This window comes from Ursus arctos, unplaced genomic scaffold (assembly GCF_023065955.2).
Source record: "Ursus arctos isolate Adak ecotype North America unplaced genomic scaffold, UrsArc2.0 scaffold_11, whole genome shotgun sequence".
In the NCBI taxonomy this organism is placed as follows: Eukaryota; Metazoa; Chordata; class Mammalia; order Carnivora; family Ursidae; genus Ursus; species Ursus arctos.
In genome coordinates this window covers 49,992,001-50,012,620 of record NW_026622775.1, presented here as the reverse complement: position 1 = coordinate 50,012,620, position 20,620 = coordinate 49,992,001, and positions in this window count along the sequence as shown.

Sequence of the window (20,620 nt, the reverse complement as noted above, 5' to 3'; positions counted from 1 at the left end):
GACTACAATGCTTTGAAATTGGAACTCAATCACAAGGAAAAATTTGGAAGAAACTCAAATACTTGGAGACTAAGAACCATCCTGCTCAAGAATGATTTCATAAACCAGGCAATCAAAAATCAATTTAAACAATTTCTGGAGACCAACGAGAATGAAAACACAACAGTCCAAAACCTATGGGACACTGCAAAGGCAGTCCTAAGGGGAGAATACATAGCCATCCAAGCCTCACTCAAAAGAATAGAAAAATCTAAAATGCAGTTTTTATATTCTCACCTCAAGAAGCTGGAACAGAAACAGAAGAACAGGCCTAAACCAAGCACGAGGAAGCAGTTGATCAAGATTAGAGCAGAGATCAATGAATTAGAAACCAGGAGCACAGTAGAGCAGATCAACAGAACTAGAAGCCGGTTTTTTGAAAGAATAAATGAAATAGATAAGCCACTGGCAAGACTTATCCAAAAGAATAGAGATAGGACCCAAATTAATAAAATTATGAATGAAAAGGGAGAGGTCACAACCAACACCAAGGAAATAGGAAGGATTAGAAACTTTTATCAACAGCTTTATGCCAATAAATTAAGCAACTTGGAAGAGATGGACGCCTTCCTGGAAACCTATAAACTACCAAGACTGGAACAGGAAGAAATTGATTTTTTAAACAGACCAATTAATTATGAAGAGATTGAAGCAGTGATTAAAAACCTTCCAGAAAACAAAATCCAGGGCCTGATGGATTCCCGGGGAATTCTACCAAACATTCAAAGAAGAAATTATACCTATTCTCCTAAAGCTGTTTCAAAAAATAGAAACAGAAGGAAATCTACCAAACTCATTCTATGAGGCCAGTATTACCTTGATCCCCAAACCAGGCAAAGACCCCATCAAAAAGGAGAATGATAGACTGATATCCCTGATGAATATGGAGGCCAAAATTCTCAACAAGATCCTAGCTAATAGGATCCAACAGTACATTAAAAGGATTATCCATCATGACCAAGTGGGATTCATCCCTGGGATGCAAGGGTGGTTTAACATTCACAAATCAATCCGTGTGATAGTTCATATCAACAAGAAAAGAGTTAATAACCATATGATCCTCTCAATTGATGCAGAAAAAGCATTTGACAAAATACAGCATCCTTTCCTGATTAAAACACTTCCGAGTGTAGGGACAGAGGGTACATTCCTCAATCTTATAAAAACCATCTATGAAAAGCCTACAGCAAATATCATTCTCAATGGGGAAAAGCTGGAAGCCTTTCCTTGAAGACCAGGAACACGACAAGGATGCCCACTCTCGCCATTATTATTCAACATAGTACTAGAAGTCCTTGCAACAGCAATCAGACAACAAAAAGGGATAAAAGGTATCCAAATCGGCAAAGAAGTCAAAATGTCTCTCTTCACAGATGACATGATACTCTATATAGAAAACCCAAAAAAATCCACCCCCAAACTACTAGAACTTATAGAGCAATTCAGTAATGTGGCAGGATACAAAATCAATGCTCAGAAATCAGTTGCATTTCTATATACGAACAATGAGACTAAAGAAAGAGAAATTATGGAATCCATTCCATTTACAATAGCACCAAAAATCATACGTTATCTCGGAATTAACTTACCCAGAGACGTAAAGGATCTATATTCTAGAAACTACAAATCACTCTTGAAAGACATTGAAGAAGACACAAAAAGATTGAAGAAATATTCCATGCTCATGGATCGGAAGAATTAACATAGTTAAAATGTCCATGCTACCCAGAGCAATCTACACTTTCAATGCTATCCCGATCAAAATACTAATGACATTTTTCAAAGAACTGTGCAAACAGCCCTTAAATTTGTGTGGAACCGGAAAAGGCCACAAATCGCCAAGGAATTGTTGAAAAGGAAAAACAAAGCTGGGGGCATCACAATGCCGGATTTCAAGTTGTACTACAAAGCTGTGATCACCAAGACAGCATGGTACTGGCACAAAAACAGACACATAGACCAATGGAACAGAATAGAGAACCCAGAAATGGACCCTCAGCTCTTTGGGCAACTAATCTTTGACAAAGCAGGAAAAAACATCCAGTGGAAAAAAAGACAGTCTCTTCAATAAACGGTGCTGGGAAAATTGGACAGCTACATGCAAAAGAGTGAAACTTGACCACTCTCTCACACCATACACAAAGATAAACTCCAAATGGATGAAAGACCTTGATGTGAGACAGGAATCCATCAAAATCCTAGAGGAGAGCATAGGCAGCAACCTCTACGACATCGGCCACAACAACCTTTTTCATGACACATCTCCAAAGGCAAGAGAAACAAAAGATAAAATGAACTTGTGGGACTTCATCAAGATAAAAAGCTTCTGCACAGCCAAGGAAACAGTCAAAAAAACTAAGAGGCAGCCCACAGAATGGGAGAATATATTTGCAAATGACACTACAGATAAAAGACTGGTATCCAAGATTTACAAAGAACTTCTCAAACTCAATACACAAGAAACAAATCAATAAATCATAAAATGGGCAGAAGATATGAATAGACACTTTTCCAATGAAGACATACAAATGGCTAACAGACACATGAAAAAATATTCAAAATCATTAGCCATCAGGGAAATTCAAATCAAAACCACATTGAGATACCACCTTACACCAGTTAGAATGGCAAAAATTGACAAGGCAAGAAACACCAATTGTTGGAGAGGATGTGGAAAAAGGGGATCCCTCTTACACTGTTAGTGGGAATACAAGTTGGTACAGCCACTCTGGAAAACAGTGTGGAGGTCCCTTAAAAAGTTAAAAATTGAGCTACCCTATGATCTAGCCATTGCACTACTGGGTATTTACCCCAAAGATACAGACGTAGTGAAGAGAAGGGCCATATGCACCCCAATGTTCATAGCAGCATTGTCCACAATAGGTAAATTGTGGAAGGAGCCGAGATGCCCTTCAACAGATGACTGGATTAAGAAGATGTGGCCCATATATACAATGGAATATTACTCAGCCATCAAAAAGAACAATTTCTCAACATTTGCTGCAACATGGACAGGACTGGAGGATATAATGCTAAGTGAAATAAGTCAAGCAGAGAAAGGCAATTATCATATGGTTTCTCTCATCTATGGAACATAAGAGGTAGGAAGATCGGTAGGAGAAGAAAGGGATAAAGAAAGGGGGGGTAATCAGAAGGGGGAATGAAGCATGAGAGACTATGGACTCTGAGAAACAAACTGAGGGCTTCAGAGGGGAGGGGTGGGGGAATGGGATAGACTGGTGATGGGTATTAAGGAGGGCACGTATTGCATGGTTCACTGGGTGTTATACGCAACTAATAAATCATCGAACTTTACATCAAAAACCAGGGATGTACTGTATGGCGACTAACATAATGTAATAAAAAATATTATTATAAAAAAATTTCCTTATTTAAAAGGTAAAAAGAAAACCTTAATTTAGATCTTCACCTTTAATTTGTTGTATCACATAATACCAACACAATACTTTCCAATAATAAAGCATATTTAATAAACTTGCACTTGCTAAGTTATTATTAAAACTGACATGTATTTGATAAAAATAAAACTTTTTGTGCCATTAATTTAAAAGTTAGTATTGTTTTTAAATTTGAATTATTTAATAGTATGATTTATTTTATCTGAAGTTTTATTCAAAATTCATCATTTTCTAGTTTCTATTTTAATGCACTTAATATTTATTGTAGTATATGCATATGATTTGGCTTGTAAGGAAATGAATATGCATGCTTTAGGGGCACATACTCCCAAATTATTTTCTGATGATGTGATATATTGGAAATATTTACAATTTTCTGTATATTATGATGTTTTAACATCTTAAAAACAAAAAAACCAAACTTGTCTGGCTGGGGAGAGTCTCCTTCCAGGAGCTAGCCATTCTTAGAAGTAGGGGAGGGCGGGCCAAAAACATGTCTTTTATATGCAAACCAACCAGTCCAAAACCAAATCTTCTCTATCTGGTTCATTATACCCTGGAGGCAATATATTTTTCTACCTTAATCATCCCATGGCCAGGTGCCAGGCAACTAGAAACCCCTACTGCAGGCCCAAATCTGCCAAAATTATTCAAATTAACCAGTCCTAAACTGCGCACACACTGTCCTCCTTGCCTTCCCCATGGAAACCCCAATAAAGACTATGACCTAAACCTTCTCATTACTGCTGCTCTACCTCCTGACCAGCCCGGTGGCTTTCCCATGTGGTCTGCCTGGCATGCTGCATCTCTTGTCTGCAGAGCTCGTGAGTGTAATTAACTTTACTATTTCCTCATCTTGTCCTCTGTGTCTTCTTACCATCTCATAAAAAAATACAAAACTGGTGCACATACAGAAAAAAAGTTCAAAGATCACTACCCTAAAAGTCATCAAATTCAAGCACAATATAAGACTTTCTTTGAAATATTACGGTATGGTTTTAAACTCACCACCCCCACAAGGAAGCTGACTACATTGTTGATTTATACTGTTTGCAATAAACAAAGAATCTTTAAATTGGTACTTCACAGGTCAGAGAAGATTAGATAGAGGTAGTAGGGTCACTGCTTTTACCTTTGGGTATGATGCAGAAGTGCTGAAAAGTGAGTTAATCACTACCTGAGAAACACTGAAATGCTCTTGCCTACCTCCCTCAGCGCACAAGAGCGTCTTTGGCAAAAAGACTTCAGGGTCTTTTAGGCAAAAGAGCACCCTTTCTTCACTCCATCATTCAAATTCACTTTTCCCACGATATATGCAGTAAATAGTCTAGTGATTGCCATCGTCATTTAATTCAGAGAACTGAGCAAGAATGACTTTGACATATTTTTAACTTGGAATCTAGAGGAAAATAAAGTATTTCCTGTAAGAACTTTCGTCAATCATTAGTAAATATCAATAAGGTAGTGTGAAAACAATTTTCTCTGACTTCACAAATAGACAAACCATAAAACATCTGTTTTTATTTCTTGTTTCCCAAACTGGAGATGATGACATCTGTAACATTCTAACTGGCTGGTTCACGAAACCATTCAACTATTGACTGACCTCGGTTTAACTTTCACATTGCTTTATGAAAAAGAAGATATTTTTCTTGGAAGAGTAAAATCAATTTTAGTAACTTCAGGATTGAATTATAGGCAACAGATGGAAATACTTAACATTGGCCTGTAAACTGAAATTTAGAGAAAGAGGACTGTAAGCACTGGCTTCAGACAGAACTGAAAATAAACAAAAATGAAACATAAGAAATTTTTCAAATGTATTACCTTTACATCCACCATGGGTTACAGTTGTTCCCAAAACACTCACAGTTTCTCTTTTCTTATTTTTTAAAATTTCAGCTTTACTTAGGTATAATTGACATATAAAATTGACTCAAAATTTATTGATGCCCTCTTCTTTTCTTAAACCCCTGTGCCTGCTATTCCTGCCTGACTTGATTCAGATCCTGCCCTTTGTTAAACAACTAAAATTCAACTGAGTAAGGGGGAAGGAGGAAGGAAAGAACTGATTGCTTGTCTTCCTTTGGGGACAGAGAGAGTCTATGTGGCCGATTACCTCATTAGTGCTGACCAGAGTATTCCAGACTGACCCGTCAAGACTACATTCCTGGAGAAGGCTGATATTGACATTAGGTTAGGTATTAAGTCTTGATTTGGTGATGTGGGGTTAGCAAAGTGACTCCATGTTAGGCCACTTTTTTCTTTTTAACAATTCCCCCCTTGTGATCAGACTCTCAGCTTAAATGAGGGATGTGATCAAAATTTGAGGCATTAGCACTACTCTCAGCTATTGCTTGAAGCTTTCGTTGGTTCTTTGTGTGCTATCGGTAGGTCATGATGTTTTTGCTTAATGTTCACAGGTCACAGCAGGTTCACAATCTTTAAGTCGATTAGTCTCTTTGTTCCTTTTCTGATATTCTAGTCTTAAGGAGATCATTTGCTTGCTGGTTAGTGGCTGCAAACATGCATGAAAAGTTTTTGAGAGGATACAACACATCAGAGACATTATTTGATTATTTTAAGCAGGATAATTCCCAATGTTTGACGTGCACTTCAAAGCCATGGTCCTGAAGACCCAAACTAATCAAAATCAAATAAGTCAAAGGAAGACCTGCGAAGGCGTTATCTTTTTAAGCCAAATGGCTTGCTTAGTGATTTTATGTAACTGAATTTCAACTTCCCCAGAAGTGTGAATCCAGGTGTAGCAGGTGGTACTGGCCACAGCAAAAACACCTCTTTGCTCAGCTAAAAGATATTCAAAGGCTATTCTATTGGCAAGAACGACATTGGAAGCAGAATCAGACTTATGAATACAGAGAGCAAACTGGTAATTGCCAGAGGTAAGGGGGTGGGGTAATGAGCAAAATGGGTGAAGGGGAATGAGAGGTATAGGCTTCCAGTTATGGAATGAAAAGTTATGGAAATCAAAGGTACAGTATAGGGAATATATTCAATGATATTGTAATAGCATTATATGGTGACAGACTATAGCTACATTTGTAATGATCATAGCATATCACATAGAGTTGTTGAATCATAATGTACAATTGAAACTAATGTAACTTTGTGTGTCAACTATACTCAAATAAAAATAAGATAAAATGTTAACATTTGCTTTAAAAAATAAACAAACAAACTTTGCTTAGAAAATCTATTTGTTGGGCAGCTATCACCTTAGCAATACTTTTAAGAGTTAAGGAGAGGTTTCTAATCATAGGTCATTTACATTTATTCCTAACCAAGGAAGTAGAATCCTGCCTGAATCATGAATGCTTCCTCCTGGTAATTCTTGTCTGAATCTGTCTGAAGACTGGAAGGGACAGCCATGTAGACCAGTAAAAAATTTAAGGGTCTGTAGACCACACAAGCATTTTCATTCTGGTTACACTTGCCTGGTACACTTTCCTTGCACAGAGCCTGGAGGCAAAGTTCCCCAACTTTGGGGTTGTTAACCAGAAGCAGGGAAATAAACCAGGGATGTCTCTGGCACCATGGACAGATCAGTTTTTTGATGACAATCCAGCGGTCTGAAAGGTTATCTCCCTTAACAATAGCCTGGGATGTGTGGATGATGACATTATCTTTCAAGGCCAATGTAAAGGAAAGAAAGGGAAGAAAGGGTTTTATGTTTAGCTGAATTTTGAAGTCTTGATCTACACTCATGTTAGCTATTTCTCTTCCTTGTTAATTTGGGCTGTAAAATGTGTACCTAAGGCTTGAGTTCCTAAAGTTTGGCAGTCATCTGGGTAGTGAGGAGGACCTGGTATAGTCCCTTCCAAGGAGAATCAAGGTCCGTCTTGTACTTAGTAACTCCAAATCAGAAGGGTGGGAGAAAATTGGAAATGTTATTTGGAGAATCATAACCAAATATTTGAGGAAACTAGAAGAATTTAGGATCCAGCCCAATTTACAGATATACAGTAAATCCTCAAATACAATTAATAGGACTAGAATTTGATTATCTACAAGGGTTCAAACCTAATTTTTCTATCTACAATGGCCCCCATTTTTTACAAAAGATAATCACAGTAAAACTAATTTGTTTGCATACAACTTGGCTTAATTATTTATTTAAGTGCAGCAAGAATAGTGATTAACCATATAAGCTCTTTTAAAGACTGCTTTGCTGGAACTTTTTAAGCAAGGTAAGTAAGGTACCAGGTCCAGTTTTCCATGGGGCTTTATTGGCTTCATATAAAATCAACCTTAGGGGCGCCTGGGTGGCTCAGTCCATTGAGCATCTGACTCTTGGTTTCAGCTCAGGTCATGATCTCATGGGTCTTGGGATCCAGCCCCAAGTCAGGCTCTGTGCTCAATGGACAGTCTGCTTGAGATTCCCTCCCTCTGCCTCTCCCCCCACTCACGCACTCTCTCTCTCAAATAAATAAACAAATAAATAGATCTTAAAAAAAAAAATCAACCTTAGTTTCTTAAAACTGTTTGGTCATATTTGAGTCTATGCTTACCTCTCTTAAATATGACATTGCAGTCAAAGCCTTAGTAATATAACCAACTTTTCCAATTGTGTCCTGTTGTAAGGAAAACTGATTCTTATTTAACTTATGTAAATAACTAGCTGTTTTGCTATGAAAAGAATACTCAAGAGTTTCTGAATTCTGGAAGAATCAGGTAGGGAGAAAAAGTAAACGATTCATGTTCATTTACAAAGGTATGCTTTTATTGAATCATTGCATGTCATTGATAGCTTAATAGAGGTTTTCTTAAGTCTAGAAAAACAAAACATTAAGGAACCAGCAATGTTTTAAGCAAAAAGTCATAAAAAATTATAATCATCCTCCTCAGTTCATGTAGTTCCATATAATTAATATTTGTTCTGCTTAAATCCAGTTTTTTCCATTAGTTATGGAAATTCTTATCCAATTCAGTTTTATGATCTTAAAAGTATTAGAGACCTGTATTCTAGAATACTTATCAGAGTCTTTTCCATGAGTCTCCTTGAAGATGAAGCAATTGGTAGGAACACTTTCAAAAGCATCAGGGTAAAACAATAACTTTCTGTAAATGACAAAGACTTAAAAATAGCTATGCTGAAGAATCTGATGAGAATTCATTGTAACGCAATTGACAAAGAAATTTGGTTATTTCTTTGACACATGACATTCAAGATGATTGCTAGAATTACAGGTGATAACATACCAGGACATACCAGTTTCATACAATTTCTTCAATATTTATATTAATAACTTGTATCCACACAGATATAAGAAGGTTTAACACCACTTAGTTGACAATGCTTCTCATGTAATTTAAGAAACCAAATAAACCTGATTAGTGTAATATCTGATTTTTTATAAGGATAGAAAACAAATCTTTTGAGGTGTTCCAAAGACCCTTTGGAAAATCCCTAAGTTAGTTTGAGGTCAAAAAGACTTTACAAGTTGATTTGGGGGAAGTTTGTAGAAAATATCAAAATGTTTTAAAACACTTGGTTAAATAGGGTTATAGGTCATTGTGAGACAATGCTTAGTTATCCATTTAACCATAGTGACAATTCACAGGCAGGGGCACCTGGGTGGCTCAGTTAAGCATCTGCCTTTGGCTCAGGTAATAATCTCAGGGTCCTGAAATTGAGCCCCCCACAGAGCCCCACATCAGGCTCCCTGCTTAGTGGGGAGTCTGCTTCTCCCTCTGCTTCTCCTCCTACCCTCCTCGTACTCTTTCTCTCTCTCAAATGAATAAATTCGTTAAAAAAATAAAATAAGAAATAAACACTTCACAGGCAAATACAGAAAACTGAATAGCTGTAAAAAGCAAAACAACCTTGGGTCCTTTAATGGAGAAGACTCAGTTTGGGTAAGCAATCAAAGATTTGATAAAGACAGAGAAAATTACTTGGAGAAGACACAAAATCTTTCTTTGTTAGATTACTTAAAAGATGAAGAAAATCTGGGGTGCCTGGGTGGTTCAGTCTGCCTTAGGCTCAGGTCATGATCCTGGAGTCCCAGGAGCTAGCCTGCATCATGGGGCTCCCTGCTCAGTGAGGAGTCTGCTTCTCCCTCTGCCCCTCACCCTGCTCTTGTGTTCGCTCTCAAATAAATAAATAAAATCTTAAAAGAAAAGGTAAAAAAAAACCTTTTAACAATCTCTTATCAAGAGCAGACCAATAGTTCAAGAAATGTCGTCCTTTTAACAGAGGGGAAGCCGAATTTTAATTTTCACTAGCTTACTTTTGATATAAAATTCATTTAACTTAATTAAATTCATTCCAATCTTAGCAAGCCCTGACCACTCATAAAATCCCTTTTCGAAGACTCCAGCTCCATAAACCTTCTACAACTTTTTTTCTCTCAACATAAATTGCATTTTCATTTCTCATACCTTTTTTTTTTTTGCCGAAAACTTGCACCCTATTTTTCTTACATATGGAGATGTTTCTTTTATTACTTTTAGTAGCTTTGATTATATATTAGAATGTTTAACCTAAAATCCTTGATTTCTAATGACAATAAAGAAGCAAACAATTATGAACTGTTTTTTATATTAGCATTCTATAGCTTGGCAAATTTATAATTTTTAAAATAATTTCTAGAAACATCTTTTATGTAAAAATTTTAGTATGGTACAGGACTGTTGATAAATGGGCCCAAATATCTTTAGTTTCTTTGTAAAAGGAAGCTTATGTTTAGTAACTAATGTTCTGATATTTTATCTTATTTTGAAATGATCTAGATGTCTAATGATCATCCATCATTTAATTAACCTTAGCAAAATTTAAAGGTTTCAGGTTATCAAAAATATTTGGGAAGTTCACCTAAAACCTTTTTATCCTACTTACATCTATTTAATACACTGCTTCTTAACAATTATGTTTAGATTACCTACTGTCATGACCACGCTATGAAGACAAACACATGAATTGTGTCTTTCCACAATGGCAGCTTTATTCGATATAAAGCAAAGTTAAATCACAATTATAAAGCAGGTTCAGGATTCCAGACTTAACGACATTTCACCATGTGATTAAACTTGGCTTCTTACACAGCACACAGAGCAGGACAGAAGACGAGCCACACAGCAAACATGGTAACAGGAGGGTGCAGAAAGTTAACGAACTGAACACAAAGTCAGTCTGTGGGCGCGCAGTTGAGATAAGGCCTCGGTCTGGTCCGGGTCAGCTCTCGGCACTCACGGCTTCTGCTGTTCAAGCAGTGGAGGATCGAGGTTCTGTTCAGAGATGAGTCAGGCAGAGCCTTCAGCGGCAGTTGCCTTATTTCAGTGGTCAGACGTAGAGGGGTCATGTCTGAAGAGTCTTACAGTTTACCGCCAAAATCCTCCCCTTTTTAAGGGATTTAATAGATTTTGGGTCCCCACAGACCTCCTCTAGTCCTGCTTGTCATCAGTTCTGGGGTGTCAGCTGATGCTGGTCCCCACGATATCTCCTAGCTGCAGTACCTTTAACTACTTGTGTCATGGCTTGACACACGCCCCTGCTTGACATGAGAGACTCCATTTTGCTCTCTACACCTACAAAGTCATTATGAGACATTAGACAAAGCCAACCATCATCCCAAGCTATTCTTTTTTTCCTTTTCTGACAAAATTTATAAGAGATAACGTGAACTTATTTGACTAACAAACCTAAGTAGAAGTTGTATGTCTGCATTATATTTAATGCTGGTAACTCTGAAGACATGCCTATTATAATTAAATGAAACTCTAAACTATCTTTCATTTGCCAAAGATTATCCCAGATCATGTGAACATGAAAAATAATTGGATTAGTTTTCATTGGTTTTGAAGATTTTTATGAATGCATAATTTATATAAGGGTTTGATTTTTCTTTAAACTAATTAAATAGAGGGGCACTTGGGTGGCTCACTTGGCTCAGGCTCTTGGTTTTGGTTCAGATCATGATCTCATGGGTTGTGCGATCGAGCCCCATGTCAGTCTCTCAGCGCTGAGTCCCCTGGAGATTCTCTCCCCTCTGCCCTTCTGCCCCTCCCCCGACTCACGCTCTTTCTCTCTTTCAAATAAATAAATAAATAAATCTTAAAAAAAATATATATATATATACATATATATAAACTAATTAAATAGCTCTCTTTTACAAATTAATTTTGGCAATACCATTCAGAGGTAGAAAATACTACACATCTACAACACATACATGTGATAGATAGATAGATAGATAGATAGATATTTAAAGACATACCCAGACACCTTACAGCTTTCATACACTTAAGATTTCCCATTAGCCCAAATTCCAAATGACTTTTCTCCTTTTTCCTCCCCTCCCCATAAAAATTATTTCCCTGGAGTTTGTATTTTAACATTTACATCTCAAAGGCATCAGGAAGAATGTAAGTTAAAAGCCATTTAAGATAAATAGGAGAAGCTTTGGTATTAGTAAAAAGACAATAGATAAATTCTGAACTGCCTCTAGAGTTGCATTTCTAGTTTTGTAAAGATCTGTAAGATAAAGACATTTCCTCTCATTTCCGCAAGGAATGGGGTTGCAACTTAAATGACCTCATACATTGATCCACCCATAAATCTTTTTACAAGGGCTTTAGAAAGTTTTTCTTTTCCTCTGAGTAAATAGTTTTATTTTAGCTTGGGGAGAAGGTCTAAAAAAGAAATTTTCTATCAGGCTCTGTAATAGACCAATTTTCTGACCACAGAGCTACTTTGTAGTTTTTAGACAGACCAAATAATAAACATTTCTGGCAGTATTAAACAACCCCTTGGACTGAAAAGGTGTTCTCAAAGAGGGTAAAAAAGATATTTTATTTTCCTTTTTCTACTGGACTACAGCAGAGATCTAGGAGAGCTGACTCTGGTAAGAACTCTCACCCTTAACCCGCTTCTTCCAGTTTTCCTAGGATCCCAGCTGTAGCTCTGGCACTTACCAGAATTTGGCAAGGTTTTTCATCATTTTTAGTTTTAGTTTTCCCTTTGCTGAGAGAATAACACAGCAGTTTATCAGAAAATCCCTCTGAATTGGGTCAACTTTGGGAGGGACCTATATAGAGGCTCAGCTTCAAGAATATATTTGAAAGCATTTGAGTTGATGTTGAAAAATTTGCAAAGGCCTTTTGAACGAAATCTTTTTCCTGCTGATTACAACTGAGACATGCATCCCTGGGCCAACATTTTAACGATGGACTCCTAGGAGACTGTAATGTGGGGGTTGGAGAGGCAGGTGTTATTTTATTTTAGGTGTCTGGCCTTGGAGCTGCTATAGCTATAAAGCTAATAGTTTGGCAGACTTTTGTTTATGATTTTGTGTCTTTAAATTTCCATTAGTCTTTTGCAATGAATTTTTAAAATTAAGTTATTTTGGAATCTTGAAGCCTTTGGAAGCATCTATATACCAATTAAAATACTGTTTGTTTGATATGGGAACTCTTACTTTTAAGTGTACTTCTTAAGTAAACAATCCTATCTAATAGGAACATTTCCCATAATGACCATTGAATTCTAGATTGTCTTTAGTAAAATTTTGCCATTTTTATGGATATTACTAGATTCCAGGAACACAGTTCTTAGACCTAAAATAAACAGGGGTGCTAGAAGATGGTGTGCTTAACTTGTTGAAATTTGAGAATACTATTATTGTTGTTGTTGTTATTTTAGCTAAGCCTTTGGTTCTCTCAAGCCAAACTAATACCTAAAAGGATGTGCCATGGGATTGGGGTTGTGTGGTGTTTCACAGTGTACTTCATTCCACACAATTTATCTTAAGGTTGGTGGGTGGCCTAGTGTCAATCTAACCCATTCTGTGACCAACTAATCCCACATGGGAGTCTTTGAGTTAGCTGGTAAGCATTCCAAGACCGCCTTTAAGTGTTCAACTTTTGCCTGCCAATTTTTGTGGCTTTTTTCCTCCCAAGATTCCCATTAGCAACTAGCCTTTATCTACACAAAACAAGGCAAACAAACATGTAAATCCCAATTAGACCAGCAGTAACCAAGAGATGTTACCATTTCCTGGCCAAGAGAATAGCCTGTGTATACCAACAGCAAATCCCAGCACAGATTAAACTAGCAGACTTCAGTAAATGGGGACTATGGAATAGAACTGGAGAAAGGGATTCCAAACAACTGGGGAATTTTGGACTGAACCAAGGGATACGGACTCAGGTTCCAGATGGAATCATCTGACTGCTCAAACTGTCTGCTAAGCCCTGAACTGGAAAACCAATGAGATCAGGAGCTCAGTGTAAAGACAGTGGAGCTCAGAATGAAGTGGACTTGCCCATGGCCCTCAGAAATAGCAAGAAAGATGGTGAACTCAAAAGGGTTCACAGAGTACCGTGCCTATGTTTTTCATTGTCCCTGAATGCTATCAGAAGTTCACTTCGGATCCAGCTGACATCACCAAATCCATTAAACAACAAAAATTCAACCAAGTAAATCCGAAGATCTAACTAGCTTTATTCAACGATTCATGAATCATGTATTATCACATCTAGCAAGCGGAAAGGAGCTCTGAGGAACTGTACAAGATGGAAGCCTGTTATAGGCAGAGGCGGAAGGGATAAGGAAAGAGCAGATTCATTCATCTTCCTTTGGGGAATGGAAAGGGTTTATGTGGCAGATCACCTCATTACTGCTGACTGGAAAATTCTGGACTGACCAGTTAAGACTACATTCCTTGAGAAGGTTGAAAGTAAAATTAAATTAGGTATTAAGCTTTGGTTTGGTGACATGGGTTTAGCACAAGTGACTCCATTTGGGTCCTATTATTTCTTTTTAACACCTTGAAGCATAGATGAGCCAAATTGGTGGCAGCACTGCTCACAGCAATGTGTCCCTGGGTTACAGGTTATTTGAGGTTAAGTAGAGACTCTGAAGCAATATTAGCCCAGGTGGTTTTGAGCTGTGTTGATGGAATAAAGAGATGACACTTAAGAGGGTCAAAAGTATTAATAGGTATGTAATAATGAATACTAAGTCTGAAATGGGACTACAAAAAAAATACATTGAGTTCACCAGAAGAATAAAGAGTTAAACAAGGAGATTTAGAGTATAGTTTGGGTTTGAGTATGGTTTGTGTTGAGCAGTTCAATATGTCTCAGACACCACTCCCTTTTTGGGAAAACTTCTTTAAGGCTTTATTTCTTATTTTTCTTTTTAACTATACTGATAAATAGTTAGATTTTGAATTTTTTGGAACAATTTCAGGAGAGTTATAAGAATAGTACAAAGAACTCCCATTGACTCTTTCCCCAGCTTACCTAAAATTAACATCACCATAATGGCACAATTCAAAATTGTGTGTCTTCTGATGTAATTTGCTGACAGAAACACAGCATTGTCTTTGTGATATCCTTGCAAAATAAATATATCACATGAACCAAATAATGAGAAAATATCAGAGAAATCCTAGTTAAGGAACATTCTTCAAAATAACTGCCCTGTTCTCTAAATAAACAATTGATTATTGTGTACAATTGATAATTGTGTTTACACATGAAATGTCATCTTTATAGGAAATATGCACTGAAATAAGGGTAAAGAGGCATCATGTCTGTTGCTAACTTTCAAATGGGCTGTAATCTTATAGGCACATGCACAAACAGACACATATGTATATGTAGATACATGGGGTAAAGCTGATAATAGATAGTAAAATGTAAACATTCGGAGACCCCTTTTAACCTGAAGCCCTGAGCTTGCTGTGGAAATTGGCTTGCCAGGAATGGTACAATCACTCACTCCTCTCCCCTACCTTCTCCACCTTAAACACAGAAGTGCCTGTTTTGGAGTGTGCTTGAGGAGGCTAGGGGTCCTCGCTTGCCCCCTCAGGCCCATAATCTACCCAAGAACCAAAGCTGAGCGTCAAGACTGGTTTGAGACAGAGGAACAAGGCCATATGGAAGTATAAGGCATAATAAAGAATGAAGAAAAATGAAATTAATATAAAAAGTGAGGTATTTTAGCAAGAAAGTGATGAGATCAATAACACTGATTCTCTGGTATAGGCCAAGAACTTGGTCATTCACTTTTCAGCAGTTTGTGGCTTTCTTTGAATTCCCTTCAGCTCTCAGCAAAACATGTTTTTCTGGGAGGTTTTGAGGGGTGTTTGGCCTTGGCTATAAAAGAGTACAGCTCAGCGGGGGAGCTTTTCTAGGTTTGGAAGGGCAAATGGTTGGGAAAATCTGGGGCCAAGACTATGTAACTGATACTTTGAACACAATGGACTCAAGCAGTACAATACAAAAAACAAACTTCACTTCTTCCATTGTCCCATTAAATCTGACCAATGGGAGCAATCCTTCTGTTTGTGTGAAAACTCAATCCCTCTGACTTTTCTGGTCCCTGTGCTATAAGAGAAAGTCATATGATCTTTTAACATGGCAAACAGACATAACAATGTCTCTTACATAATAATCAAATTCTAAATTTTATTTCAATATCAAATCTTCACACTTCCCTCGAGCTGAAGCCTTTTTTGATCTGATTGCTGACAGTTAGAAGGGAGACATGGTGTTCCTTTTCTCTTTTCTCTTGTCCTACTATTTCTCCCCCTTTTCCAGCTTGTTATCATTCTAGTGTTTTTGGTCATTCCTGTGTTGATGGAAAACAGCAGAGAGAAGAGGGAAGGCAGATTGAGGGTGGTAGTGGGAATCACAATTATCCATCAACTTTCTCCTTCAAAACCACTTCATAAAATCCTTCGTCCATCTTTCTACTTTTTCATATTACCAATGTGAGTAAGGAAAATTTAAGGTTTTTATAAATGAATGTTGGCTGTTTCCTTTGAAATTCTGCCTTCAAGGAAGTCTAGCACTTTCTTGAATGCAACACCACCTATATTCTGCTGTTTCGTTCAAAAGTTCCAATTTAATATCCTGTTAGAACTATGCCATGGAGTATTGGTATTTTAGTTTGGGCTGCTAAAATGAAGTATTGTGGACTTATTAAAAACAAAAAATTTATTTTTCACATTTCAGGAGGCTTGAAGTATGAGCATAGGGTGCCAGCATGCTCCGGTTCTGATGAGAGCTCCCTTCTTGTTTGCAGAATGCTGACTGCTTTCTTTAATCTCACACGGCTAGAAAAGCAAAGGAGTTCTCTCAGGTCTTTAATCCAACTCGTGAGGGCCCTGCCCTCAGGACTTTAACTTAATCAGCTCCCAAGGGCTCCACCTCCTAATTCCATCACAGAAACGACTAGGTTTCAACATATGAATTCTGGGGGCACATAAACATTTAGTCTATAGCAGCAGGTATACATGAATTCCGTCTCCGGAGAAAGAGGAAATCCTATAATCATGTCTAAAGGATTTGTTTCCCTGGAGACATTCTACAAGGGCCTAATTTGTATAGTCCATCTGGTTGTTCTAGTAGCAGTGGGCAATGGGAATGTATATTTGTCTTAAGAGAGCTTTGAAGAGTCCCTGAAAGACCCACGACATCAACTGGCATTCTTAAATGCAGTGTGGTTTGGAGGACTTTAAAATAACAGCCATAAAAACAGGGTCGGAAGATGATCTAATGCAATCAACAGATGATTATTTTTAAGGGTCAAGAATAAGATAAAAACAGAGAGGGAGGCAAACCATAAGAGACTGTATAGTTAAAAGAACAAACTGAGGGTTGCTGGAGGGGAGGTTGGTGGGGGGCTGGGCTAAATGGGTGATGGGTATTAATAAGTACACTTGTGATGAGCACTGCATGTTATATGTAAGTGATGAGTCACTAAATTCTACCCCTGACCAGAAAAAAAAAAATGTATGTGGAGTCCCCAGGGCAGTCTAAGATAAAGTCTATGGTTCCAAATCTCAAGGGCACTCAAGTATTAGAAGATCACATTCTGTATATTTTGACATATCTGAAAACAGTGTGCTGAACATAGAAATCACAAAATTTCCAGCCCAAGAGAAGGAAAACCAGCCCAACATTTATTTCCCTGTCTCCATGCTTTGCTTGAAATAGTTTCTGACAACATTGTCTTCATTCTCATCATCACCTCTTGGGTGACTGATTTACAATTTTTATGTTTTCATGCCATATTTAAGAGTTTTCATTTATCTTAAGACAATAGTGAATTACTGAAAGATTTTAAAACAGAAAAATTATATGGTCATATTTGCCTTTCAGACGTCTTATTCTGGCAAGAGTGTAGAGGATGGGTTAGAGACAGGTGAGACTAACCAGTACATCAATGGTTAAGAGAGAATGGAGAAAAAGCCAAAAGTAAAGCTAAGAAAATGAAAATAAAGCAGAAAGGGGAGAAATATAAGAATGGTATCACAAATGCCACAAGTGGAAGGAGTGATAAACAGCGCTTCTAATCATTATACGACAAATATTAGGAAATCTTATTTCCATTTAACAAGGGTATTGTATGCTTCTAACTGTACGTGTGTCTATTCATGTCTTTTTAAACATAGAAATAAACAGATCAATCACTGTATCATGATAGTCTATAAAAATTCCTGAATTCAAAAAATTTGAAAATGAAAACCAACAACTATATGAAATCACATTTCTAGAAAAGGTCTTAGGTTTCAATTTTTGATTTTTTTCTTTTACCATTAAATCTTTTCTTCAAATGAAATCTTACTTGAAACCAACATGCATAAGTGATCTGGAATGCTAACCTTCCCATTCCCTAGCTCTCACTTGGGCTCCTGATGCTCTCTGGAAGGTCTGTTGAGCTCTGTTCTTGACCATTCATCATTTAAAACGGAAATTGTATTGTGAGTTCCATGAGCTCTAGGGTCTTTCCTGTTTTATCACTTTATTCCCAATACCTAGTGCAGCATCTGGCACAAATTTGGTGTCTGATGGATATTCATTGAATGAATGAGTAAATATTAGAGAAAATCAAGTGACTTGGATTAAGCCACAGAGCAAATTGGTGAGGGTCAGACTTAGTATATAGTGAGTGGCCAAGTAGATATTGGAGGCATTACCAGAATAGGAGATAAAGGAGAAGAAATATAGGAAAAAGGATGCCGAGATCAGTCTTGGATATTAGAGTTTGAGGAGCCTTTGGGGCATCCAGGTAGGGGTATCAACAGACAACAAACTGCTCAGTCTATTTATTATTATTATTATTATTATTGTCAGAGGGGGGAAGAGCAGAGGGAGAGGAGAGAGAGAATCCAAAGCGAGCTCCACACCCAGTGCGGATCCCTACATGAGGCTTGACCTCAAGACTGAGATCATGACCTGGGTCAAAATCAAGAGTCAGATGCTTAATGCACTGAGCCACCCAGGCACCCCTTCTCAGTCTATTTAGCTTAGTCTCAATGTCTAGCACTTCAACTCTTCTTGCAAAAGGCTTTCATTCATTTTACTTTTAAGCACTATGTTTGTCCAGGGATGTTTCCCACCCTCACATAGCCACCAGTTTCCTAAACTTTATTGTGCATGCAAATCACATGAGGAATCGTGTAAGAATGCAGATTCTAACTCAGAAGGGGGAGCCTGAGCTTTAGCCGTTTTTAACAAATTTCCACATGATGCCAAAGCTGCTTATCTACATTTTGAGAAGCAAGACACTGCAAATCAGTGGAAATGAAACTAAGAGCTGGTTATTAGTTTGTTTTTTGTTTTTGTAAAATTTCACAATCTTTATAATAAGTAGAGATGGGTGAGCTTGCAAAATTTTGTCAAATGAATTTCTTCTCATAAACTTTGTTTTTGCACTTCAAAGAATATGTTTCAATGTTTTACAAGTTCACTTTGAAATATAATATGGTTTTTAATTCATAATTTAATTCAAGACAAACTTTCTTAATTTTAATAGCGATCCCATAAACTACTTATTCTTTCTAGGAGTTTTTTTTGGGTTTTTGTTTTTGTTTCTTTTAGCTTTTAGCTCAGGCTAAAGATTTCAGGCTAAGTTTAGCAGCTGTTAGAAGTAATGCAGTTAGAAAGACAGGCTCTGGAAGTAGGTAAATTTTAAGACATTTTGAAACATTCAGGAGCTTAGAAAAAAAATGCCAATTACAAAATAGTAACATAGTCTAAATCTAGGCAGAGCTACAGCTATTCTTATACTGAAACATGGAGACCATCCCACCTTGAAAACAAGAAAGAGATTTTTATTCAAAACCAGTAGCCTTTCTTAGATATCATTAGATTCATTTAAATTGAACAACTTACGTACCATCTGTACCTTTATCTGTAAGTCATTTCTCTTTTTACTGTGATTGTTTCATGAAACTTCATTATTTGTTTTCTTTCTCATTCTTCCACTCAAAAATCTTTCTAGGATTTGTTATGGTTGTGGACACTGACAGTTGTGAGTGAGTTAGACAAATATCTTGAGTTATCAGACTTAGTTTTGTAGGAAAGCATACAATAAAGAAGTAAATAAATGTGATAGTTTTTAATATGTACTATTAAAAAAAAAGAGCAACCAACTACAGTGATTGGTAGTAGGTGGTATTCTTAGACTGGGTGGTCGGGAAAGCCCTATCTAGGGCGTAATATCTGATCAGAGAAATGAGGAAAATGAGGACACGTACCATATTAATATGAAGAGAAATAATAAGAGCAGAATGAAGATGCCATATATAAAGAATCAGCTTGGTGTGTGGAAGGGAGGTAAGACCAGTGAGATGAGTGACACAAGGGAGGGGGAAGCGGTAGGGGATGCAAAAAGGAGAAAGAAGCAGCAGCCAGATCAAGCAGGGCAAGGAGTCTGGATTTTATTCTAAGAGTGACTGCAAATATTTAGGGTTTTAAACAGAAAATTACATGTGATTTCTCTCTTTCGTATTCCCATTTGTACATTCCCCCACTATAGTACATGCTTCTACTATATTTCTGAATGAACAAATGGGTATTTTAATTGCTCCCAAACCTATGCTTCTGATTGTAAACTTTCTATTGGATTCCAGTCTCATATTTTCAAATGCCTGCAGGCATTTTCAATTAACTGTCCAATTTTTCCTCAAACTCAATACCACAAACTCATCACCTCATTCCGACTTCGTATTTATTGGTAATACCAACTCCTTCCTAGTTTCCTCGGTTAGAAATTTTAGAGTACTTTGATTCTTCTGATGTTGGGGATTCCCTTTACTCAATTACGTTGACTCTAACTCTGGTTCAGACTTTCATCGCTCAATTCATGGAAGCATGCAACAGACTTTTACCTGGCGGGAAAGGCA